This window comes from Schistocerca americana, chromosome 3 (genome assembly GCF_021461395.2).
Source record: "Schistocerca americana isolate TAMUIC-IGC-003095 chromosome 3, iqSchAmer2.1, whole genome shotgun sequence".
NCBI classification, from domain to species: domain Eukaryota; kingdom Metazoa; phylum Arthropoda; class Insecta; order Orthoptera; family Acrididae; genus Schistocerca; species Schistocerca americana.
This window is the reverse complement of record NC_060121.1, coordinates 546,058,737-546,086,615: the sequence shown is the minus strand read 5'-3', so window position 1 is coordinate 546,086,615 and position 27,879 is coordinate 546,058,737.

Here is a 27,879-nt window from a genome sequence, read left to right as displayed (position 1 = left end):
AATCCCTTCCCCATGTGCTTAAGAGTACACAGGAATTACAAAAAGAAGCAATATACCCGCCATAAGGAGCACCAGAGAAATTGTCGTCTGGGCAACAAGGATAATTGAGTGCTATCAGGTGTTCCACTGTTAATAGGGAACTACCACATTTGTTTCTGAGGTACTATATTTCATCAAGACCCAGTGATTACTATAACGGGATGTACAGAAGGACCATAGAAATTTCAAAAAATATAACAGGAAAGAGGAAGGAGCGAAATTAAGTTGTGAGTCTCAGTGTAAAACAGATCCTCCTGTTCTAATGAAGCCAGCGATGAAATTGTATCTCATGATCCGAACTTTAATTCAACTTTGTAGTTTTTATCTGCATTAATTTCGATTGTATTACGTTTAAAAAATACAAAAGACTCTAAGTCGTCTTCTCCCTTGTTCTTGCTTGAGCTTTGCTACTAGAGGATTATGAATAAAATGAGCACCGTTTTTTATTGTGAAATAATAATTGATTTAATCTTAAACATGTTCTTATTAGCAGTACTGAATCTGTTTCTGTTCTTTACTTAAAATTCATCTCTCTGTATATTTTTCAGCCTTTTAAATATGTTGGAAGTGGTCGGTTTGGTGACAACGATAGCTCGCCATAAGGGAACTATCGTTTTTACATTTCAATATTTGTAAGTCGAGCCTCTAAGTCTCTAAGGACGCCTGAGCGTGATTACTATTACAATGCAAGTTATTTAATTGCATTAAAGCTTAACAATAACACCGTTTTGTGTCACCAAGCATACGTCACCAACGACGACCTCTGACCCTAACGCGAATAAAATCAGTGACACGGCAAGAGAAATTGGCTTAAACTGAACGCCTAATTTCCAGGTCAGACAGCTATATAAATGTTTTCATCACTCTCCTGCTGTCGTCAATGTGATGCGTCTTTCCTTCGTCAGTGTTTTACCCTCTTGTTTAATAATTAAAACAAAATCCAAACGTGTGCGAATGAGATAGCACTACAACTGCAAAGTAAACCAAACAACTCCGATTCTTCCCCACTGCAAGCTCGAATCACACGCGTCGGGTCGACTTCGCGGTTTTAGGCTGTGCTCAGATGACGTCACGAGCCGACCGTTGCGTCGATACGTACAAACAGTTCCGCTTGCTGAGCGTGTTTCGAATTTTAACTTCTGAGTCGTTATAGCCTCTGGTGATATTACCAGTTTTGGAAAACGAATCGTTAGGCAGAGGAATACGACTAGGACCACGGCCTAATGCTGATAAAATAAATATTACCATGGACATCCGATATATTCTCCCACCTTTATTATTGCTCCTGTATCTAATGATCTCAACATCGACGTGGCATTTACTTCAATGAAATTTTGAATCAGCGAATTGCTTATTCACCCAGAACACAACACTGTGAAGTCACTCTGTTTCAGTTGCCATGGGAGCTCGGGGCACTGCTGAGTGTGCTGTGTAATGCATAAGTAGCATCCGTTTAGCTGTACGCCCGCCTCTTCGCTTTGTGCCGAAGGGACTCATTGTGGCCTACAGTAGCGCTGGCTCTTAGCGCTTCAGCAGAAATCGCTGCTTGCCGGCCAAGTCTTTCAAGTCTAGAACTAACGACCGGTGCTACTGAAAGGTCATTTCCCAGTCATATAACTGCAAAGAGAATAAGAATATCGAACGAGAAACTGAAAAAGATTAAGAAGACACAAAAGCACACAATCCTGTAATACACTCCTGGAAATGGAAAAAAGAACACATTGACACCGGTGTGTCAGACCCACCATACTTGCTCCGGACACTGCGAGAGGGCTGTACAAGCAATGATCACACGCACGGCACAGCGGACACACCAGGAACCGCGGTGTTGGCCGTCGAATGGCGCTAGCTGTGCAGCATTTGTGCACTGCCGCCGTCAGTGTCAGCCAGTTTGCCGTGGCATACGGAGCTCCATCGCAGTCTTTAACACTGGTATGATGCCGTGACAGCGTGGACGTGAACCGTATGTGCAGTTGACGGACTTTGAGCGAGGGCATATAGTGGGCATGCGGGAAGCCGGGTGGACGTACCGCCGAATTGCTCAACACGTGGGGCGTGAGGTCTCCACAGTACATCGATGTTGTCGCCAGTGGTCGGCGGAAGGTGCACGTGCCCGTCGACCTGGGACCGGACCGCAGCGACGCACGGATGCACGCCAAGACCGTAGAATCCTACGCAGTGCCGTAGGGGACCGCACCGCCACTTTCCAGCAAATTAGGGACTCTGTTGCTCCTGGGGTATCGGCGAGGACCATTCGCAACCGTCTCCATGAAGCTGGGCTACGGTCCCGCACACCGTTAGGCCGTCTGCCGCTCACGCCCCAACATCGTGCAGCCCGCCTCCAGTGGTGTCGCGACAGGCGTGAATGGAGGGACGAATGGAGACGTGTCGTCTTCAGCGATGAGAGTCGCTTCTGCCTTGGTGCCAATGATGGTCGTATGCGTGTTTGGCGCCGTGCAGGTGAGCGCCACAATCAGGACTGCATACGACCGAGGCACACAGGGCCAACACCCGGCATCATGGTGTGGGGAGCGATCTCCTACACTGGCCGTACACCACTGGTGATCGTCGAGGGGACACTGAATAGTGCACGGTACATCCAAACCGTCATCGAACCCATCGTTCTACCATTCCTAGACCGGCAAGGCAACTTGCTGTTCCAACAGGACAATGCACGTCCGCATGTATCCCGTGCCACCCAACGTGCTCTAGAAGGTGTAAGTCAACTACCCTGGCCAGCAAGATCTCCGGATCTGTCCCCCATTGAGCATGTTTGGGACTGGATGAAGCGTCGTCTCACGCGGTCTGCACGTCCAGCACGAACGCTGGTCCAACTGAGGCGCCAGGTGGAAATGGCATGGCAAGCAGTTCCACAGGACTACATCCAGCATCTCTACGATCGTCTCCATGGGAGAATAGCAGCCTGCATTGCTGCGAAAGGTGGATATACACTGTACTAGTGCCGACATTGTGCATGCTCTGTTGCCTGTGTCTATGTGCCTGTGGTTCTGTCAGTGTGATCATGTGATGTATCTGACCCCATGAATGTGTCAATAAAGTTTCCCCTTCCTGGGACAATGAATTCACGGTGTTCTTATTTCAATTTCCAGGAGTGTAGATATCTCGTTTTCGAGATTCCTAGAAGACAGGATTTGAAACATTTAGGCTTGCTTCTGTAGTTTGTACAGTTGTAAATATTCAAGCAGTCCGCGGCCGAGCGAGTAAACGGGTAGTGTCTTGAGAGCAAGGTCTCTGGATCGAATCTCGCTGCTGGTACTTTTTTCATTCCCACGTAATTATAACAACAAATTTAATACGACTGTGCAAATTATCAATATTTCATGATTGTTGTTAACATAATACAGGATGTATCAAAAAGAACACAATAGTAATTCGCATTTTCAGGTATCATTCGGCCCTGATGTCCGATGGAGCACGTATGGGGTGCGCTGGGCTGACGTTTCGCAGCGCGTCCAGATGCTTCAAGGACCACCTGGCAGAGTAATGGAACGCCCTACCACTTGACGAAAGGTCTGTTGCTACAGACTGGAAAGTAGCACAGGTCACACTAATGTTCAAGAAAGGAAATGGGAGTAACCCATTGAATTACAGACCCATATCACTGACCTCAATTTGCAGTAGGATTTTGGAGCATATACTGTACTCGGGCAGTGTGAATGACCTTGAAGAAAATGACTTATTGATACATAACCAACACGGATTCAGAAAATATCGTTCCTTGTGCAACACAGCTAGCTCTCGATTCCCATGAAGTAATGAGTGCTGTCGACATGAGATCTCAGATCGATTCCATATTCCTAGATTTCCAGAAGGCTTTTGATACCGTTCCTCACATGCGACTATTAATCAAATTGCGTTCATATTGAGTATCGCCTCAATTGTGTGGATTCGTAATTTTCTCTCAGAGAGGCCACAGTACGTAGTTATAGCTGGTAAATCATCGAGTAGAACAGAAGTGATATCTGGCGTTCCGCAAGGTAGTGTCATAAGCCCTCTGCTGTTACTGATTTATATAAATGATGTAGGTGATAATCTGAGCAGCCCCCTTAGACTGTCTTCAGATGACGCTGTAACTTACCGTCTAGTAAAATCGTCAGACGATCAATTCCAATTGCAAAATGATCTAGAGAGAATTTCTGTATGGTGCGAAAAGTGACAATTGGCACTAAACAAAGAAAAGTGCGAGGTGATTCACATGGGTAGCAAAAGAAATCCGATAAATTTTGGGTATACGATAAATCGCACAAATCTAAGGGCTGTCCATTCGACTAAATATCTAGGAATTACAATTACGACAAATATAAACTGGAAAGACTACATAGGTACTATTGAGGGGGAGGCGAAACAAAGATTGCGCTTTGTTGCCACAACACTTAGAAGATGCGACGAACCCACTAAAGAGACAGCCTACATTACACTTGTTCGTCCTCTGCTGGAATATTGCTGCAGGGTATGTGATCCTTACCAGGTAGGATTGACGGATGACATCGAAAAAGTGCAAAGAAGGGCAGCTCGTTTCATGTTATCGCGCAATAGGGGCGAGAGTGTCACTGATATGATACGCGAGTTGGGTTGGCAGTCACTGAAACAAAGGCGGTTTTCTTTGCGGCGAGATCTATTTACGAAATTTCAATCACCAACTTTTTCTTCTGAATGCGTAAATATTTTGTTGACACCTAAGTAGGGAGAAATGATCATCATAATAAAATAAGAGAAGTCAGTGCTCGAACGGAAAGATTTAGGTGTTCCTTTTTCCCACGCGCGATTCGAGAGTGGAATGGTAGAGTAGTAGTATGAAAATGGTTCGATGAACCCTCTGCCAGGCACTTTAGTGTGAATTGCAGAGTAACCATGTAGATGTAGATGTAGGTGAAGAAGTCCTTACCAAGATTGTGCTCAACATGGGAGCACGTTCCACAGCATACGTCGCCGACCATGATGGTCGCACAACCCAGTAAGAACCTTGTCCCACCTTTTATAACGTGCTGGTAACTAGGTCTATCATGAATCACGATGACGTCAGTGTAATTATTGTTTTTGTATAAATGTGTCATTTTTGTTCGTCTCAGTGTGTATTTATTTCAGCTACCTTCTGCACCATGCTGTAGCAGTATGGTCCAAGTTTCATCGATTTATGTTGCTTTGTAGTGACATATTATGCGGAATATGCTTTCGTCGCACAGCTTTGCACATCAGTGATTTATCCATCCCTCTCCGGGCAGAATCCATAGAGCTGCTGCTCTCTTACTTGCACACCATCTGTAGCAGACGACCACCTAGCCCCTTGCATGCGTAATCCACTGCATACTGTTGTCATCGATCAACTCGTGACTTTGTTAGCGGCTGTTTAGAAGCAGGCATGTAATGCGCACCCCGTCGCGTAATGGATTTTGAGCAGGAAGTCGCTCGTGTACAACGGGATTTACTGAAAACCCTCGGTGTCGCGAGAGCGATGTATTCAGTGCTGAGGCGCCCGCCAGGGATGGAGAGAAGAGTTCCACGAGAAAAGGAAGAAAACAAAGGGCAGCGGCCACCTCTCGCCGGCGGAGCGTCGGCGACTTTATTACGGGCGATGACGAATTGGCGAGCGAGGGCGGGCCGCCCCATTGTGCTGTCCGGCGCGTTAACAAGCCGGCCCCGCTCACCTGCCACCCCCGGGACAAAGGCGCCCCTCCGCGAGACGCGCTGAGTTACAACCCTTGCCCGCGCTGTGGGAACGCCGCGCCTATCTCGCATCGCCGCGGCTCACCCGCTCCCCTTAATGTGACATAAACTCCCTTCCGCGGACAATTTATGCCTCATTCAGCCGCGCCGGGGACCCGGCCAAAACCCACAGTCGAATTCTTTAACATTTCTAATCAACATCGTACTTTATGAGACGGGGCCAAGGGGGACATCCGCGCGCCCGCTGCACAATTTGTTCCTCGAGAATTAACTGCTTTTGTCGCCCAAACTCGGCCTTTTCTTCTGCGGCCTCGCATTCCTTTTGCCTCTTCTGCCGGCTAAAATGTCCTCTTGATTTGACCCTTTATTCGCTTTGTTCGCCCGCGAGCTGAATATTTTGAATAATGGGGTATTATCTGGCGGAGGTGTAGCTCAGATGCAGATGACAAAAGGCTGCCTCATTGTGTCTTTCGTGAACAATGAGTCTCGTTCCGCCGTCCACGAACAACAAGAACGCAGGAAATAGGTAAAAATTCTGAGGTCAGTATTCCTCTCACTTTCTCCTAGTGATCATTTTAAGCGATTTTCTATTTTCCTGTTCAGAGTAACAATCATTATGCACTGCAGGCAAAATTATTAAATTACTTCCCCTTTTACTGATATTTCATTGCTTCATTTTCAATAATTACGCAGATATCGAGGGACTGGAGCTCAGACTACGTCGCCTGCATCTGTAAAAACTTGAGGCCACTGAAAAAGGGCCGGCCGGAGTGGCCTCGGGTATGGATGTGTGTGTTGTCCATAGGTTAGTTAGGTTTAAGTAGTTCTAGGGGACTGACGACCTCAGAAGTTGAGTCCCATAGTACTCAGAGCCATTTGAACCATTTTTGAACTGAAAAAGCATACACAGTAGGTTCAATTAAATTCCGAGACTTCCTCAAAATAAAACACCAAATGACGTTAAAATTTATTATACTACAAGTTTTCAACGTACGTCCCTTCCCTTGGGACACACACACACACACACACACACTCACACAAACACACACACACACAGACAGACGCACAAAGCGCTGATCGTAGAGGGTGTGGAACAACTTGACAAAAGCTGCGACCGGAAACCTATTCAGAATAGCGGTCACATTCCTTTTAATCGATTCAACATCCTTGAGGACATATTTCAGTTTACGGAAGAGCATATGGCCTGGGAAATGTAAGGCGAAAATGGTGAGCGTTTGAGGACTTGTGTCCCTCTTCTAGCGCAAGAACTCTACTATGGGCTGGGAAACACTGACAAATAATAAATAGCCACCGTCAATGTTCTCATGTAATCCAAACAAAATAGTGTCAATCGCTTTAAAAATGTGCCGTTAGAGCACACAACTTCGGTGCATACAGGGTAATTCCGTGGTAATGTTACAAACATTTAGGTATGAGGGAGTAGGGCAAATATATCACTTTTTCGTAAGGGACCCTAGTCCAGAAACGACCGCGTCGAAAATTATAAAGGAAAACGTTTTCACGGATGACGTATGTTTCACCGAAGTCGGAATGTTAAAAGTCGCAATCGTCATGTTCAGGCCGGTGAGAATCCCCACGCTGCAGCTGTGAAAAGTTACCAATATAGTTTATCAGACATTGTGTGTGCAGCCATTAGTGATTACGTAGCAGCTCGATTTCTTCTTCCTTCCCAGTTAAATGTACCAGTGCATACAATGCCTATGAGAGACGTACTACCAAGTTTCCTGGAAAATATCCCGCTTTATATTCGCCATCGTATATGGCTTCAACCTAGTGGATCCCCACCTGACTTTGGACCACCGGTTCGGAACACCTGGATCAGACATTCCCTGAATAGTGGATAGGCAGAGGAGGCCCTGTTTCATGGCCAGCTCGTTCAGCTGATCTCAACCCACTTGATATCTTTTAGTGAGGCCATGTAAAAAATCTTGTGTAAGAGATGCCTGTCGAGACTGAAGAGGATCTCCTCTCTAGGTCTCTAGGATTCAAGCTGACTGAAACACTTCAAAAGACATAGGGGATATTAGACCGGGTACGGAAGAAGTTTGGGAGACGATGCCATGCCTGCATTGATGTCGAGGGACGTCATTTTGAATAACTGTTATAAATGCAGCAGCTTGAGAAACTCCTGCGTGTAAATTTATTTCATTATTACTATACCGTGAGATTTAGGATTTTCGGTCTCTGTGACATGAAGTTACGTGCGCCGTTACTAGTCCATTGTATGAGGGTTTCGGGAAGTATACAGCGGGAATTCTGTAAGTCATCATCAGAGTTTGAAGTTGGGGCCCGTAGTTTGAACGCTGCGCGAGGCTAGCGCGGAACTTGAGTGGATCTTCGCTTACATCTTTCAACGCGGTCGTTTCTGGACAAGCGTGTCTTGCCGCAGATTGATACATTTACACCTTTCCTTCATCCCTGAAAGCTTGTAGCATCATCACGGTATCACGTAGTATAGTACTACACGCTAGGGAGCGGAAAAAAAACCTGTTAGTAAGATAAGATTAGAGTATGGGACAATGACTCAGGCAAAATTTTCTTGATGATCATAGGCCTAAAATGCATCGTTACAGAGCCGGGGCCTTGAAAAAGATGTTAAAATGTTTGTGAATTCCTAAGGGACCAAACTGCTGAGGTCATCGGTCCCTACTTACACTAACTTATGCTAAGAACACTTTTTTTTCACTTGCCGCCCTGATTTTTCGACCCACCACCTAATTGCTTAAGGTGGGTCCTTGTTGACCACTAACAAGGGAACCTCCCCACCACACCCCCCTCAGATTTAGTTATAAGTTGGCACAGTGGATAGGCCTTGAAAAACTGTACACAGATCAATCGAGAAAACAGGAAGAAGTTGTGTGGAACTATGAAAAAATAAGCAAAATATACAAACTGCTTAGTTGATGCGCAGGATATGCAACATCAAGGACACTCTGAATTCAGGAGCGCCGTGGTCCTGTGGTAAGCGTGAGCAACTGCGCAGCGAGAGTTCCTTGGTTCAAGTCTTCCATCGAGTGAAAAGTTTAGTTTTTTATTTTCAGTTTATTTGACAAACTTACGTTTTCGTCACTTTTTTGGGAATGATTATCACATCCACAAGAAAGCCTAAATCGGGCAAGGTAGAAGAATCTTTTTACCCATTCGCCAAGTGTACAAGTTATGTGGGTCGACAACATATTCCTGTCATGTGACGCACATGCCGTCACCACTGTCGTATACAATATATCAGACGTGTTTTCCTGTGGAGGAATCGGTTGACCTATGACCTTGCGATCAAATGTTTTCGGTTCCCATTGGAGAGGCACGTCTTTTCGTCTACTAATCGCACGGTTTTGCGGTGCGGTCGGAAAACACAGACACTAAACTTATTACAGTGAACAGAAACGTCAATGAACGAACGGACAGATCATAACTTTCCGAAAATAAAGAAAGTAAAATTTTCACTCGAGGAAAGACTTGAACCAAGGACCTCTCGTTCCGCAGCTGCTCACGGTAACCACCGAACCACGGCGCTCTTCAGCATGGGACATCATTGATATTACATATCTTGCGAACGGACTACTCAGTTTGTATATTTTGCTTCTTATTTCATAGTTCCACACAACTTCTTCCTGTTTTCTCGATCGAGCTGTGTTCAGTTTTTCAAGGCCTATCCACTGTGCCAGCTTATAACTAAATCTGAGAGGGGTGCGATGGGGAGGTTCCCTTGTAAGAACAACAAACACACCGATGCCCGAGAGAGGACTCGAACCTCCGGCGGGAGGGGCCACTCAATCCGTGACATGGGGCATTAAACCCCGCGGCCACTCCGCGCAGTCAGGGCCGTGGAACGAAAGACAACACCGCCGACAGCGCGACGTGTATCGCGTAAGCGAACGTGCTCTGGTGTGCCTATCTGTGCAGTTTCGTCTGACTAAGCTGGTGCCGTGTTATGCTGCTCCAGTTGAACCATACTGTGATCTCTGTACGGTAGCAAATATTAAAACACTGGCTTTTATAATTCGTTACTAATAACATTGCACTTTGCAGTAACAAGTGTCGGGTATCTTAATTCAGTGCTGTTTTTGCAGTACAGCTTATTGTCTTAACAACTTCAGGCACGCTGACGCTGTTGACCTTTTACTGCAGTTTTACGCAGAAAACATCCCAGAAAATTCTCCACTGACGTAATCAGCTACGAATAGAGATTTAAATTACGCTAGCTTTGATTGTCAATTTGAAACCAATATCTTCAGTTGATTTAATGATTAAATGCGGTCTCCAGCATCGCAGGTAGTATCTGGTGCAAGTTAGTTTGAACCCATACATTTCCGGTCTTTCGTTAGTGATTGGCTGTCGACCTATGACCGTGGCTCTACAACTATGCAATTCTGAAAACGTTAGGTCCCCTACCCTGCCCTTTTTATCTGGCTTCTTTCTTCCATCCTTTACATTTGTTCGAGCAATAGCGGATCATGTTATTACACTAAAAATCAGATCCTGGACGTAATAAACCGAATGTTTGTGAGCATTTACGCTACAATTTACGAAGCTGCACTCACGTACTGCCGTCGTACAAAATCCTAGTGTCACAAAACACGGGCGTTATTCAAAACGACTGTTGGTCGCTTGTGTTTTTGTTCCTTGAACCCAATTTGACTTCTAGAGTAGGTCAATACAATTCTGTACTGTATCATAGGAATCCCATAGTGAAAACTGAATCTTATTCTTGGCATCAATTTTTTGTTGCAACCGGTTGTTGTGGGTGAGATAGATAACGATCACGTAGTCCCTATATCTCTCGTGTTACGTTTAGCAAGTAGGACGCGTTTTGACTGTGGCTTTCTAACAAAGCGTTCAAAGTAAGAGCTTCACGTCCTGTCTACGGCGTGACAAATAGAGACGGCTTAAGGGTTCAGACCTGGGAAGGAAATCGGCTATTCCTATTTCACACTCAGCATTAGTCAAACAGCTTCTTCCCTATGAATTAGTTTTTAAACATTTTTGGAAGATGGCTGCCAACAGCCGTTAAGGAATGTATAAAATGCATACTTGAACCAGCAGCTGTTTTTATTTTAAACCCAAATTCTACCGGTTTCGGTCTTGGGCTACCTTCCCGGATGAAGGGTTAAAATGGTTTAAGCCACCATATTGCATTAGTCATTAATTAACAAGTGTAGTGCATGCCATAAATGTAGCCGGCCGTTGTGTCGAGCGGTTCTAGGCGCTTCAGTTCCGAACCGAGGTGCTGCTACGGTCGCAGGTTCGAATCCTGCCTCGGGCATGGATGTGTGTGATGTCCTTAAGTTAGTTAGGTTTTAGTAGTTCTAAGTCTAGGGGACTGATGACCTCGGATGTTAAGTACCATAGTGCTTAGAGCCAGAACCATAAGTGAAAATATATTAGACAAGACTTTAAAAGCAATTCTAAACGTATTCAGAGCAGACTGTAAACATTTAGAATTCGGATGTTTGCTTTTAAAGTCCTTTCTGATATATTTACATTTATGACATGCACTATATATTTTAAGTATTGACTAATGCAATATGGTGGCTTACACCATTTTAACCCTTCATCCGTGAAGACAATCCAAGAGCGAAACCGGTAAAATTAGGATTTACAATTAAAACAACTGATGGTTGAAATATGCATTTTAAACAACTAGTTTTTGTTATCTTTCTTACTCACATCACTTTTTGCGATTTTGCTTTCTATATAACAGAAATCAGTCACATTTCTACCTTACGTCTTCCTCATTTGTTATGTGTAGACAAAAAATAGTTTCTTTCTGCCACTCGTCAGTATATTTTCTCTTTGCTTTATTTGTCCTTAAGGGCAATTCTGTTTTGCGTGTGCTGTCTACTCTATTCACCAGGTTCAATGTTCATCACAATTCCTATGTTATCTAAGAACTTTCGTTTTCGAGTATGATTCCTTTCTGGTTTTAAAATTTTAATACTTTTTTACGCTACTTGTTGGACAAAATGTTTGGCTGACAACTGTGACTATACACTGAAATCATAGCTTACACTCTTCTTAACAGTAACTGTACATTCTCAAGTTTCTAATTCTTACAGACGCTCATACCAGGGAAAAATGTAATACGAGCATCTCTAAAGACAATACGAGTGAACAATACGCCATCAAGCTGGATTGGTAAAATTGTAGAGTATCTAAACGGCGTCGGCGAATACATTTCACGCCAATAACTGGACTAAAAGAAAATACTGGCGACAGGTTGGCTGACTCTTCCAGTAAGCTACTTCAGACGTGAGGCGTTGGCTGCGTATCAGTTTCTGTTGGTGGCGATGAAAGCCAGTACGCCCGCCATAGTTCGGAATTGCAGCAGCACAGATACACGCTTGGAGCGATGGATGAGACTGGTGGCCACTGCTAGTTGTGCGGTGACTACAGCAGGGGTTAGGACCAACGTCAAAACAAGGGTTTCAGCTGGGACTGTCAAAAACCACTAACAGCAACCTGGGCTAAGAGCAACGGTGTTGTTCCCCAGGCTAGTTCTATTATCAAATAACCGAGAACAGCACTGCCGATGACGTAATGCAAGACACTAGTGAAGTGATATATGACACAAAGTTCCGTTAAGCAATGATAGCAACTTCCTTCTTGAATTCATTTATGACTTTGCAAGTACGGAATAGGCCTGGAAAGCAGTTACTGTGTTTCTGAAGCCACACACATTGTCGACTTCATACATCGGTGCGTTGATGGAAGAAGAAAAACATAGTGTGTTTGTAGTTCCGTAGAGGATGAGGTCAGTAGAAACGAATTAGAGCAGACGGGGAAGGAAAAGGACTGTGTTCTTTTCAAGGGAACAGTCTCTGCATTTGCGTTAAGTGATTTAGAGTAACCACACAAAACCTAAATCTGAATAGTTTGAAAAAAACTTAAGCCACTTTCCTCCCGAACGTGAATCTAGTGTCTTACCGACACCCAACTGGACCATTGGGTGCGGGCCGATAGTATATTACGATCGAAAAGCATTGACGTTCATTGACTGGATAATGAAGAGTGCAGGCTCCATCCAGAAGCATGAAGCCCGATCTCTTACCATCCTACCCCGTTATGGAAAATCTCACTTGCTACATAATAATGTAAAACACATTTACACACTTTCAGTATCACTTTATGTCTACTACAACACATTATTTATTACTCTGATCAACGCGATCACCAGAGCTAATTTAACTGAACATATTTGAGTCTTGATGGAATGGTATTTGGCATGGTCAGCTTCGATGGTGACATCTTTTGACTAACAGCAATAAGTTACGAGTTACATGCAACACTACCAATCCGTAGTGGTATCCCATATGAATTAACTGTCATTGCAGTCAAATGCAGACTCCATTGTAGGTACCGGACGCTGTGTGAGAAACTGAAACTGTTAGTATATCATTGTTCCAAGATGTGTGTTATGTAGTGGCTGTTATATACAAGGCTTTCCTCCATGGCTCCATTCACAAATACATTCAACATGTGTGTGATCACACCTTCTCCTCCCCATCTCTCTGGCCATATCTTTCTCCTCCCTCCCACTTACCATATCCTCTGCCATCTCTTTCCACCTCCCCTCTTTCTTTTCCAACTGCCCACTACTTCTCTACATCTCCAACTACCTCATGCACCTGCACCTCCTCCCATCTCTCTCTCTCCATTTCCAACAATCCCTCCACTCTTTCACCCCCTCTTCTATCCGTCTCAGTCTGCCCCCAGCCATGCTCATCAGTTATAACACACCTGTCATTCGGGGCAGGCTACACATCAAGGGCTTGAAAATTAATTATTTACCTATCTGCCATGCTGAGCAGGTCGATAAAGCAGACCAATACTACACCAACACATCCCACTTGTCACGTAGAGCGGCCTACATGTCAGGCGCTGGAAGACTTTTTTTTTGCGTAATATGTAGGCTGCCCTGCATAACAGGATGATTTGGCATGCCGATACTTATGAGATCTCCTTTTTCTGTGCCAAATTTGGGTGAAATTATTTGGGTGAAATTAATCCATAGGTTTAGGAGGTCTTGGACACTTTCACTCTGCTTTATGTACACATAACTGAAAACGAATATCATAAATTTGCGTAATGTGCAAATAAAACCTTGTTGATGTGTAATCCTTCTTTCTGGGCGTTTTAGAAAACTGGTATAATAGTGATACATTAAACTTGGGTGGAGATGATATACAATCAGCTGTGCAAAATATTTTCTGGGCCACGTTTATTTCACCCACCCTGTAATTTCCAGTGGAAGGGCACCTAGACCAAGGAATTAAGAATGGTACCATAACATCTGACTGTATATCCTTCCTTTTTAATGTGTGGAAACAAAGACGGCGGCCAATTCAGCAACTGTGTACATCAATAGAGGTATATTTTCCACTTAGGTAACACCCATTAGCTTGCAGCACTCACGGCCTTTACCTATTTTGAAAATAATTACAATATACTCGTTTTTCCTTGTTGTTCAAGATCATGGACAACTAGCCTGACGAAAAACTATCGATTACACGGAATCCCTACTTGGAGCTGCTGTAGTTGTGGATGTTCTACAATCAGTTGGATCGACGTGGAGGTGATGTTACTCAGGAGAACATAGATTATTCTTTTCTACCAGTCAGTGTCCACCTATTTCAGCTTACGTCCTACTTACAAGACAAATACGTCCCTTCAATTATTGTATTTCGTTAGGAGTTCTTCTAAATGTAGCGCTGCGCTAGCGTTTCCAATTTTAAGCTTGTGAATGTTCTTGTTTTCTTTTTTCAGAGAGAAAGATATGCACAGTAGCTTAAATAAAGCAAATCAGCAATTCCTTACTGGATAGTACTCGTGTTCTGTTTCCCTTCTGTCCAGCAGCCGGAAACTCTGCTGCTTTGTTACTAATCTGTTTCTTCTTATTTAGCATTGGGTACTTGTAATACAATTAAGGAATGACTGATACAACACAGTGAAGGGAGTATTATACAATAGGTGAGACAACAGCAGCATCTGATTTCCTCCTTATAAGTTTAATGGACAACCAGATATTCGATAATAATTACGAGATATTTGATATGGAATCTGCGCTGCCCGAGGTTGCTAGGGAAAGTGTGTCAGCGTGCTGGATAAGCAGAGGCACGAGCTATTGAAAACACTTTTTTTCTCAGAGTGTTCGCGTATATCGGTTGCGGCCTTTCTGGGTATCCGCTGTCTCAACCATGGGCTGTGACACCATTCGTTCGTTTACCGCATAACTAATATAACTAAGATGCCTGAAGTGTCCGCCACAGTGGCAACATAATCGTTATGCTTAAGTTCTAAGGCGAGAGAAAAAGCGAGGTACGATGCAGTATTTTTACAACTGCATCGCTATCACGCGCTACTCGAGTTATGACGGGATTCAAGCTTAATTCCTCTGCTGCCCGTGACGATTCGCTGGCAGTGTCCTTTCAGCTATTTTCTGTAGAGATCTCACGATTTTCGTCATCTGTGACCAAAGAACTGTTTCTACCGACTCTGTCACTGATGGTAACAATAAATCTTCCCTTTTGTACGTGTCACCTGACGTTTCTGTTCTTCAGGTTCATCGCACATCAAATTAAAATTGGTCACAAAATGGTTCCTGCAGCGATTCCAGCTACTAATTCTGGTATAATCATTCGAAATTTAAGGTCGATTTTTTAAAAATATATAATATATGGTTAGTTTGCAATGCAAAATTCAAGATTTCCTGACATCAGCAGTATCTTCCATAAGATTGTTGGGTATAAAATACTACCCTCCTTTCAAAACAGTAATAGAATGCAGGAAAACGAAAACACGCGTTTGCAATATCAAACATTTATTCCATACATAAAAACTGATATTTAGCTAATGAAGGTTATACGAAGAAAAAAATGGGAACAGACTAAGGAACGCCGAATAGAGCAAGAGCAAGATTTCTAACTTTTTGGCATGTTAGAACTGTGTCTTGGACCGAAACTCGAACTAGGGACCTTTTCCTTTCGCGTGCAGCTGCTCTACCGTCTGAGCTACACAAGGGCGACTCACGACCACTTCTCACAGATGTCCTTCCTCCAGTATTTTATCCTACCTTCCAGATATCGCAAAGCTCCCCTGCGAAACTTGCAAGTTTAGCACTCGTAGAGGAAAGGATACTGCAGATTCCGTGATTACGTGTTTAGCTATTTGAATAATTCGAAGTAGTGGAATTAACCCAAGAGAAGTCACAACTACTAAACATTCGCTGTCACTTTTTTTATGATATTATTGACAAAAAATCGACTTTTCAGTATTCGCTTCATTATGCAATGCATCTGTCTGTGTACGATTTGAATATATCTATAAACTCCGATACTCTTCGGTGAATACCTTGCTCTTCTACTCTAATCGGTCGCGACTGCCACATTTCAACATGAAACCTCAAAGCAATACTCTCTCACGAAAGCTCGACTGTATCTAATTGAACTGTCCTGTTTCTAGGAAGATTTTGTCTTCAGTGCCTGTATGTATTTCAAGTGCGTGATGAAAAATGGGTAGCAAAAATACTAGTGTTCCGATTCCGCTGTGAGCAATGACTGTCCCAAAGCACATTTATGAAGATCATCAGTAAAATACTGATGTATTTCGCTTCTTGGAAGAATATGCAGTCACCGCTCCGACGACACTCGTATTCTGGTCATCTTTTAACTTATTAATAGTAAGGTATGGCACTTGTCTCAACTGACAATTTGTTTGGTAGGTTGCTTCAGTTTTTGAGAATACCCAACACCCAATAAATTTGAGTGTGAACGCGATGGTAACTATCACGTGATGAAGCTTAATGCCTGCAGATCTGAGCATAAACCTAGCTTTCCCGAGTAATATGCTCAGGTTGAAGGCTCTTAAAATTGTTTCCGTTGTTGCTGAAATCTAGATTTCTGCATTTACGGGAAATTTAACAGAAGGACCCCATAAAACTAACTTGCCATGAAACAAGCTAATGTTAACTTCTGGGAGGATTTTTAAGATTGACCGCGAGTGTGTCTAATGCACAAAGGTATCGGACTATAATTTTGAATTTGGTGAAGTTAACAGAAAAAAAAACAAACAGACTTTAACCTTGGATGTTAATGGAATTGATAAAATCATAAGTGAATGAAAAAAAAGTGAACGGTCGCCAGCCCAATTAGCACATTAATTTGAAAATATATTCCAGAATAACAAAGTGAGTGACTGTTACAAAACATTTTCATGCAAACATCAGTCCAGCTTCCAAAGTGACATCGCCTCTTACTAAGTTTCCTCTTCTTTCAGAGGATAATCACAGCATTTATGGAAAAGATTACGTAACATTAGTATAATCTTATCGTGAAATTGTTTTTGTGATGTCATTTAGCCTGAAGATGAGGTATTCCCTCGAAACATGTAGCAAAATAAATAAATAATAGAATAGTTAACAAAGTTTGTGACAGGTAGCGTAATTTAAAAAACGTTTACATAGAAGAAACGGAAAGTGGTACTCTTGCCACTGCGGTCGAGAACCTTGTGTTAGTTCGCGTCAAATCGCAAGGGAATCTGGCATGAGTCAGAGTAGTGTTGTTGGTGTTCTTCTTCGCCATAAATATCATTCTTATCGTGTCAGTCTCCATCAAGAATTAACTGGTACGGATTGTATGCGTCGCATTGAATTCTGCCGATGGGCTCAACTTCAGAGTCAGATGGATGACACATTTATTAATTTGATTTTATTTACTGACTAGGCTACATTCACGAACCATGGAAATGTTTATTTTCATAACATGCATTATCGTGCAACTGGAAATCCATGTTGACTGCGGCAAGTTTCACACCAAAAACAGTGGTCAATCTTAATAGTATGAAGTACACCACATTCCTGCAAGAAACATTAGGTCTGTTATTGGAAGAAATACCTTTATGAACAAGGAACAGAATGTGGTATCAACACGATGGGTGTCCAGCACATTTTTCGCTGATATCTAGAAATGAGATGCAGAGATAATTCTCAAATCGTTGGATTGGACGCGGAGGAGATGTGTCGCTGCCGGCTCCTTCGCCAGACTTGACGCCTCTGGACCTTTTCTTGTGGGGATTCGCGAAAGACATTGTTTATAAAGACGATCCAACTACACCTGAAGATACACGAGAGAGAATTGTCAGCGCATGTGCTTAGATAAGCGCCGATAGGATAAGGAATACCACTCAGTCAACTATAAGATACCAATGGTTATCACATCGAGCACCAAATGGACGTTCGTGCCACCTTTGTGACCTTCGTTGACCTTCAAAGACCTTACTGTTACACATCATTGGATTCGTTACACATCAGTGGATACGTCTCGATAGCCGCTATCAGAAAATAAGTACGAAACTGTAGTATCCCATTAAAAAAAGGTTGACCTTCATATCTCTGAAGTGACCCCACCAAGCAACAAAAATTCAATGTAATATTATGGTACCTGTTATCCCATGCAACTTTTGTCCCACAAACTTTCCAGTTCCTATCATACATTCGGAGTTATTCTTGGTGGCAATAGTTTGTGACTCACCCTGTCTAGTTGCTGCCACTGCGGGAACAGCTCTGCTTGGAGACGTTCCGCCGCTGTTTCATTGTTTTTACTGAACCCATGCAGGAGGTACATCGTAGCCGACTTTCCATCGGTAAACCTTTCCAAAAATTCAACCACCATTGTCGGAAAACAAGTGAGTCAGAATCAAGCAGTACTGAATTCAAACTTTAGGACAGAGATGAAAGTGGGCATTACTATTGTTATCAGTAGATACTGTGAAGAATGAAATAGTTTTATTTCTAAACAAGACAGACAGCGATGCTGTGAATATTTGCACTGTTTTACAGATATTTTCAGTGCAATACAGCTACAAAGAATAATGGGATAAGAAATCAAACTAACTGTAGTAATTCCATAACGAACAGCCGGAGGCCACGGGTCGATTATGTCTTATAGCCACAACACTAACATTTTCTGTTAGCAGATCGGACCGGTCATTCCAGATGCTTTAATGATTTTCCTTCAGCATTTTTCCAGAATGTTACAGCACAGCCTTAAATTAAATACGTGAATGCGTAGTAATTGAGACAGTGCCAAGAACACAGATAATTAAATGAGTCGCCACAATCAGAAACGTTCATTCAGCTACTGGTATGTGATTCAACCTGATGTGGTAATTACAAAGCATCCACACACCTAACCAAACACGTCTGTTGACTCTGAACAGCTAAGTGCTTAAATGAGAACCAAAAGCGAGTAGACTGTTGGCCTTCAAGAAAGGCAGTCAAACGAGCCAATCAGGACTCTCTGTTACCCGCACCTGGGTAGCAGCAGCTACTTCCTTTAATGTAAAAGTGGTCCAATTTCACTCTGTGTTGATCTATAAACAAGTGATAGTGACAGCAGAACAGGAGCGCACACATATTATCATAAGGTAAATAACATATGGAACGAAATATTTTGAAACGTAGTGTGAAGAATCACGTCCGAAGAAATGCCTTCTTAACGATGCATCAGTCTCAAAGATTAATGGTTTCTGATATGGCTGGCATGGATGGGACAGTCTTTTAGGCGCAGTTTGTGTCTTTTTCCCTCCCGTCGGGGCACACCTGCAAACAGAAACTAAGGCGCTCACCGTAATGGTCGAAATTTATTAACGAAGTGACTGCTTGTAATGTGACTATACAGAGGCAGCCCTTTTGTTTATTCGTGGAGGTATATTCGGTCCTTGCAACTAAATGAAAGGCAATTTGTTTTTGCCATACACATTTCGTTTCTTTTATTTGTGAAATTTCTTTAGTGGCCTGTAACACGTTTGTTTTATATATATAACAAATACGTTACGTAGTAGTTAAAAGTATGTTACCATATTACGTTTCCTCTTGTTATTCTGTTGTTTTTCAGATTAGAAACAACTTTTGCAGTACAAGTTTCGTGAGGTTAAATCATCGTTTGGTGTTGCGATTTCCGATGTTGTTATTTACTCGGTCAGCATGCTCAAGGCTGAGTAATTACATTTCCAGGGTGGACACATATCGATTGCCAACATCGGAAAGCATGAGCAACCGCAGAAACGTTGGCAATCTGGCAACTCTGTGATCACACATATTGGAATAGTGCTGTGGAATTGATGCGGTTAGCAGTATTTGGTTTGCCTTCACCACAGCTTTATCTATGCGATCGTTCCAACTTAATTGTTCGTAGTTGTAATTCCTAGATTTTTACTCTGATAGCCTTTAAATTAGTGAGGTTTATCGATTAACAGAAGTTTAACGGTTTTCTTTTTGTATTAACGGAGATGACCCCACACTTTTCCTTACTGAGAGAAAATGCCACATCTTGGACCATACAGATACCATGCCTAGGTCATTTGTAATTGTTTTTTAATCTTATGATGGTTTTACGAAAGGGTAAATGATAGTAGGCCTATCATAAACAGAGAGGGCTGCTCAGATTGTCTCCTAAATAGTTAATGAAAGTTAGGGATAGCAGAGGTCCTGTAACACGTCCTTGGGGTACGCCAGATATCACTTCTGTTTTACTTGATGATTTTGTCGATTACTACTGTAACATCCACGAGATAAATTTTAGCTACAGTGCGCGGAGAGGAAATTATGCCTTTAACAGTTATAAACATTATCTATCCGACTTATGAAAAAACAATGAAATAAAACGATGATAAATATTAATTATTTATATAATATTTTATGATGTAATTGGACATATCGATGTGTATCACGCAAAGACAATGATAACTGTAAATTCCTTTTGTGATCTGCGTTTGTCTTCCTTTGTTTTTTCCTTTTGTTGGTTGGCTTTTGTAGGTTGACGCAAGACGTATATCAAACTGAGGTTTGTTAAGAAATTGTAATTATTTGTTAATTGTTACTTGAGAATATAGTTCATTATTATTATAAATATAAGTGAACAATTATTTGTAACTTTAATTCCTCTCTCAATAAGCATTATCTGTGTTAATTATTTCTTTCCGCTACAAGGAGCGCAACCATTGATGATAGCGATTTGTATCGCGTTTTTATCTGTTTTTCTTACGAAAATGTCAAAGGTTTGCTTTATGGAAATTAGTCTAAATAGTACACAATATGAAAGTAAAGTTTAATAAGCGTTTCAAGTACTTATCCTGTTAAAAGGAAATATGCTCTAACAATATAAAGTCTCTATCAATTGTCTACCGCCATCTTAACAATTATCTCAGCGGCAAATTCAAATTACGCAACTCTGCAGACATAAATGCCGAAGGTAATAAAAATGTGTAAAAATAAATGTGCACCGGTGGTCCCGAACTCATTTTAATGAAAATAATTCGAATCAGATTGGTTCCTTAAAAACAGTGCTCATAGCACGATCCATATAACAAACTTTTCTAGCTGATGTATCGAGCCGAAATTAATTATGCACGAGTTGCGAAGAATATTGTTTCAGGTAACATACGTCAGTGTTGTGCGCGGCTGATATTCGGTGGTTTTAATGATCATTTTGCTGAAGATAACTGTTTCCATTATAATCAATAGTTGTATAGAATCTGTTGTATGAACTGTGATTTAGTGACACTTACACAATTTATGGACAACACTTTAACACAACGTTAACTTGGGGTTCTTTAGCAACTTGACAAAATCTTTAGCCGGGAGAAAAATTATTTAGTAATTTCTCACTGTAATAAAATAACATTATCATTTTCATTTACAAATTAGTTAAATACCAAACCAGTGAATAATACAGCGAAAGCCACACTACGCACTGCGACTATTCTACAGGAAATCACGAATCCAGTCACCTAGCTGATATGATCACGCAACTTGATTAGAAGTCGCTTGTGAGAAACGGTGTCGAATGCCTTCTGGTAATCTAAAAGTATGGAACCAATTTCAGATTGACTTCGATAGCACTGATTACTTCCGGCGAAAAAGAGCTAGTTGTGTTTCATAAGCATAATATTTTCTCAATATTTATTGGCTATCTGTCAGTGGACCGTTTTCTTCAAGGTAATTCATGGTGTTCGAACATCGTATACGTTTCACAATCCTACTGCAGATCGACATTAGTGATATGGGTCTGTAATTCAGCGGATTACTTCTGTTTCCTTTGTTGAGTATTGGTGTCACCTGTTCAACTTTCCAGTCTTTTGATACGGACCTTTCGTCGACCGAGTGGTTGTGTATGTTTGCTAAGTATGGGACTATTGTATCGGCATACTCTGAAAAGAAACTTTCTGGTATGCTATCTGGACTGGAAGGCTTGCCTTTATTAAGTGGTTTAAGTTGCTTCGCTACACCGAGCATCTCTGTTCCTAACTTACTCTTGTTGGCAGTTGATCTCGATTCGAATTCTGGCATATTTACTTCGTCTTCTTTGGTGAAGGAATTTAGGAAAACTGTGTTTAGTAACGTCGCTTTACTGATGCTGCTATTGGTAATTCTACCTTCGGTCTCTCTCATTGAAGGCATTGGTTGTGCCTTGCCACTGGCATACTTTACATACGACCAGAATATCTTCGGATTTTCTGTCAGGTTTCGAGAAGGGGTTTCGTTATGGAAGCTATTAAAAGCATCTCGTACTGAAGTTCGCACTAAGTTTCGTAAAACGTCGCCAATCTTGGAGATTTTACGTTAGTTGAATTGTGGCAAGCTTTTTTCGTTGCTTCTGCAGCAGTGTTCTGATCTGCTTTGTGTACCATGGGTGATCAGTACTATCTTTTATTAATTTATTTGGTACAGATCTCTCAACTGCCTCAGATACTATTTAACTGAATCTAAGCCACATCTAGACTACACATACATTGCTTGTTGGGAACGAGAGGAGACTGCTCTGAGGAAGGTATCAAGCGCATTTTGACCTGCTTTTTTAAATAGATATAATTTCCATTTATTTTCGATGGGCTTGGATGTTGCGCTTGCCAGTCGCACTACAAAGACCTTGTGGTCACTATAGTGGCCGGCACACAAATAGGGGTTCTAGATAATCTCTCCGTCTTTACAGCATTGCCAGTGGTTCTTTCGTAGTGATTATTTCAGATGTTCGTAAAGATTTAAAAAAATATTGGGCAACTCTATTTTTAGTCTAGATTTGGATGGAGTACTTTCCAAAAGATAATTCTCACAAGCTGCTAGGAGAAAAAATAAAAATTAACGTTACAAGAAATTTTGAAGGAAAATAATTTTTTAGTTCAACCTGTGGTAGTAACAGATCACTAATGTAATTGGACTGAAAAAAGAATATGAACATCCTCAAAGTTTACAGATGTATATGCTGCGTCATTTATTAAGGAAACATAAAAGCATTCTGAGATAAAAAAATAAGATATTATAAGAGGTGTGAAACTGTGCCGACTGCGTTGCGAAAAATGTAGTCGCTGATGAATTTTCGTTCTGTAGGACTGCGAAGAAACTTCCCGCGAGAGAGTTGTTGACAAAACTACAAAATTATTTTTGGTAACATTTCAGACATCTTATTGTATCGTATCACGAACAGAGGCAAATTACTTCCGCGATATACCGTGCACAGCAGCGCGTGAGTCGTTGTAGGCCGCCGTCGCCAAGAAGTTTATTCGGACGGTTCGCTTTAATATGATCGAGAATATTCATTTCCCTACTTCCCAAAAATATTTTGCTGGCTCCTAATACATATCCTTCGTCAGTGCATACGTCACTCAGAACGCCAATATACGCTACACAAAAGTAATTGTAGTTATTTTGAAGCCAATATTTTCACTGAAATCAAGCAAAATATTTGTTCGAAAGGTTCTGTGAAACCCAAGTTTTATCTAAATTTGCTGTAGGCCTATTATTCTCAGCACGCAATACGTGCTTGGTACACAAAAACCTCGTTCTTCCTACTGCAATGTCCCCGTCTTGTGTTACAAATTTCCTCCATCATTACAGTTCCTGAATTAAGAATCAAGGGGGCGGAAAAGACAGTGACTGGCCAGAATAATCAGCTTTATCACGGGCATTACCCTGTATTTCTCTAGTCATCGAATACTATCCTCTCTCATACTAAAGTAATACAATTCTGCGTTCTAGATTTTTGTAAAAGTCTTCAAATATCATATATTTCTATGCTCTTCTCTGAGAATCAGAATATGTGCTGGGACTGTTCTGATGTTACTGCACTGTTTATATACATAGTCGATACAGAAGCACCACAACGTTTTTTCATTTTATGAACTGCATTATCCTTACTACGAAACAGCCAGTAAATCTTTCTATGAAAGAAAGGAGTTAAATTTCGAATGTACAAGTAAACCGAATGCAGTAAGATTATATCCGAATGTAAAGACATTCGATACAGGTTTTTAGGAAAAACTATTGTTAATTAATGCTGAATTATCAGTCTTATTTTAATTGTCAGTTACTGTCGAGTAAAATAATCGCCACCATTTGTGATAAATTTATCATACGTGTACTGTAAGGGAAAAACATTCGCAGTATGTCCTCTATGACTGAAATGTATAGACAAACATTTAAATCAAGTCAGCTTTTTACATAGACGGCACTTACCTAAACTGGAGGTTCTTCTGGCTCCTCGTCTTCAGATTCACTGTCGCTTATTTCAGCCACTATGGTATCCACTATGGTATCTCCTAAACCCTGGTTCAAGAAATCACTTTCTTGCAATGCTTCTGCGTGTTTTACGCACCTCTCCCAGTTCTGCTGAATAACATTGTAAAGAGCTTCGTGTGTTAGTTTCTCGACATCAGCAAGTTTGAAAGTATTTATTTTCGCTACTTCTCGCTATACTTGGGCCCATATCAATTCAGTGGGATTATACTGACAGTGATTCAGTGGTAGACGTACCACTTGGTGTCCCAATTCGTTTGTCAGTTGATCTACTTCGTAAGTCTTTTTGGCACCTACGACTTCTTCCTTAGACAAGAGTTAAGCCTTCGTTTCATCGACTGAAAATGAAACATTCTTTCTCTTTAACCCCTGCATAATATCTACCTTGCGTGGAAGCTTTTCTATCTGAATGGAGTGGTAGCTGGCGTTATCCATCACGATAATTGACCCTTCTTCCAACGCAGACAACAGTCGAATAAACCAATTCGTAAAAAATTCTCCATTCATTTTTAAATGGTAATCGCATTGGCCAGAACTTTTCCCACCACTAAAAACAAGTTTGGCCTCTGGCATGAAGCCTGTGGTTAACGAAGCAGCGTGGGCGATGATTAATCGGCCACCTCTACCAGTAGGCACTTTCAAACCGCCATTTCCTTTGGAGTCGTGCCATATGTACATATTGGTGTGGTTCTGTGAAACGTAAGTTTCATCAAAGTACACAACAGGCCTGGTGTCTTCGGCACGCAAGAAGTGCATTGTACACAAAAACTTCGCTCTTGCTCCTGCAACGTCTCTGCGTTCCATGAAGAATTTTCGTATGTCGCTACACCAAGGTAGCGGAGAAGACGAAAAACAGAGGTCTCTGAGCCTGAGTAATTAATTCTTTCATGGAGATCAGCCTGTATGTTTTTAGCCGTTGGATACTCTCCTCTGTCGTAATATCCAAGTACAGTTCTACGCACGAGCCCTTTGTTCAAATCGTCAAAGTCGGCTGATTTCCGTTCACGTTCGTATCTCTTTCTTGGAGAATCGAAACACTGATACGGTCAACAGTTGACTTGGAGACACCGCACGCTTAGCAGTAAGTTTATGAATTTGCCAAAATTTAAGTTATTCGTCACTTCTTCATTGTCGGCCATATCAGTAAAACACATGAGTACATTCGATATGATGATTTTCGATTGTTTATGAATGCCTTTCCGCCCTTTACGGACACCGCCCGGAGGAGTACTTCAAGTAGGCCGTTGCTCCTGCAGTTGTTCACTACCGAACTAACGTCAAAGCACCTTTCTAAAGACAGTAAGACACCGAGATCAGACGTGAACGCTCGATATAGCACGGTAACAATGAGCTTTCAGCTGCTCTGACCTACCGCACCTCTAACGGTACCTAAATGGCAACAAAGCAGAGAAGTGGGCGAATCACAGCCCTCAACCCCTACTGGCGGCAGGTAGCGGCCGTGACGTTGAGGACTACTTTCGTGCCGGTCATGGTCATGATGCTCCCTATTTTCTCAGGATTATTTGATGCTAAGATGTCAAATGTGTCTTAGAGCGGAGAGCAGCTACGGAGGCGGGTGAGGGTCGGATGCGCAGAAGCGTGTGGAAGCGTACCGCGTGACTCACAGCCAATCGCGCGCCAGTTACATTCTTGTCTTCGTTCTGTGCGGGTCGTGCTGTGCTTCGAAGTTCTAACTGTTTATTTCAGTCATTTTGTTCCGTGCTGAGTGCTTACTGTCTTCATAGTGTTCATTCTGAGTGACGGTAAGCAATCACACCAAATGCTACACAAACAGGCAAGAGGAATAGTGTTCCGTGTTTACCAATACTTTAAGAGACAATCTCCCGCTGAATTCACGCCGGCACAAGGCGCCGTTGCCAAATGCCAGGAGGAGACAGCTAAATCCTGTGGCATTGGTTTGAGGACCGTTCAGAGAATATCCAGCGAATGTAAGGCGTCTATCCAAGCCTGCGGCTCAGCTGTTTTCAAATCACCAGGGAAGCCACACAACCGCAAAATGGAAGTGGGTGAGCAAGACGATGTTGCGAAAAACGTTTTGCGGTGCATAGTGTTCAGAATGTATGCTGAAGGCGTGTATCCAACAGCAGAGAAACTAGTTTTGCGCATGAAAGAAGCTGAAAATTTTAACGGAAGCAAATGGACCATGTTGAAGATACTGAAAGAGATGGGGTTCAGGTATCAGAAAACGAACGATGGTAGGAAATTATTAACGGAATGAAGCGATATTGTAGCTGCAAGGACTGTGTTTTTGAGAATAAGATCAGAGAAGCCGACACATCTCGAATTTATTACGTAGATGAAACTTTCGCTAATCAGAACCATGCAAGGGCTATGTGCTGGAAAATGAGAGACGGGTACGGTGGATTAAGAATTCCTGTTGGTAAGGGTAACAGAATTATAGTGCTTTTTGTGTGATCAGCAGATACTGGCTTTATTCCCTAGGGTAAGATGATTTTTAAGGCTTCTAAAGCTAAGTATTCTGAAGATTACCACTCTCAAATGATCTACAGCGTCTTCAATAGGTGGTCTACACAACAATTACTGCCACATATTCCTGCGTCTCCAGTTATAGTCATGGACAGTGTGAGAATCCACTCAGTGCAAGTGAACAAAGCTCCAAATAAGAACCCCAAAAAGGCAGACAATATTGCATGGACGTCATCCAACGGAATACCTCATAACTCGTCGTATACCAGATCAGAATTACTGGTTCTTGTCAATTAACACAAGCCTGCATACGGAGTTTATGAGAGAGACGAAATTGCAAAGCAGTATGGACACCGTATCGTTATATTACCCCCATACCACTGCCATTACAACCAAATCGAGCTGGTATAGGCTCAGAGGAAAGCATATATGGCGGAAAAGAATAATACATTCAAAATTGTAGATGTTGAGAGACTTACACATGAGGCAATAGACAGCATCTCAACATCTGCATGGGCAGCTTGCGTAAGACACGCATAAAAACTGCAAGATGAAGATTACAACAGGCAAATTGGCAGGGACACAGTTATGGAACCATTCGTCATAAATCTTGCTGAGTCTGATTCATCTACGTAGTACAGCGAAGACGATGGAGTGGATTTCGTGCTGTGAAGTATGTAAGTACCAGTTACTGCCGCCCGCATCTCGTGGTCGTGCGGTAGCGTTCTCGCTTCCCACGCCTGGGTTCCCGGGTTCCATTCCCGGCGGGGTCAGGGATTTTCTCTGCCTCGTGATGGCTGGGTGTTGTGTGATGTCCTTAGATTAGTTAGGTTTACGTAGTTCTAAGTTCTAGGGGACTGATGACCATAGATGTTGGGTCCCATAGTGCTCAGAGCCATTTTTTGAACCAGTTATTGCTACTTATGAATTTGTGTGACTGTGTCTGCAGCAGCATAAAAAATTATTAGTAGCTCAAGTTTCATCTTTGACCTCGTAACGATGCCATTTTCTTCATAAAACATACTTCGTTCAATTACTATAAAGCCGTATCAGATTGCACAATGAAAGAAAATTAGCTTTTAGTAACACATTAAACGATCTGTTTCTGATCTCCTTATGGT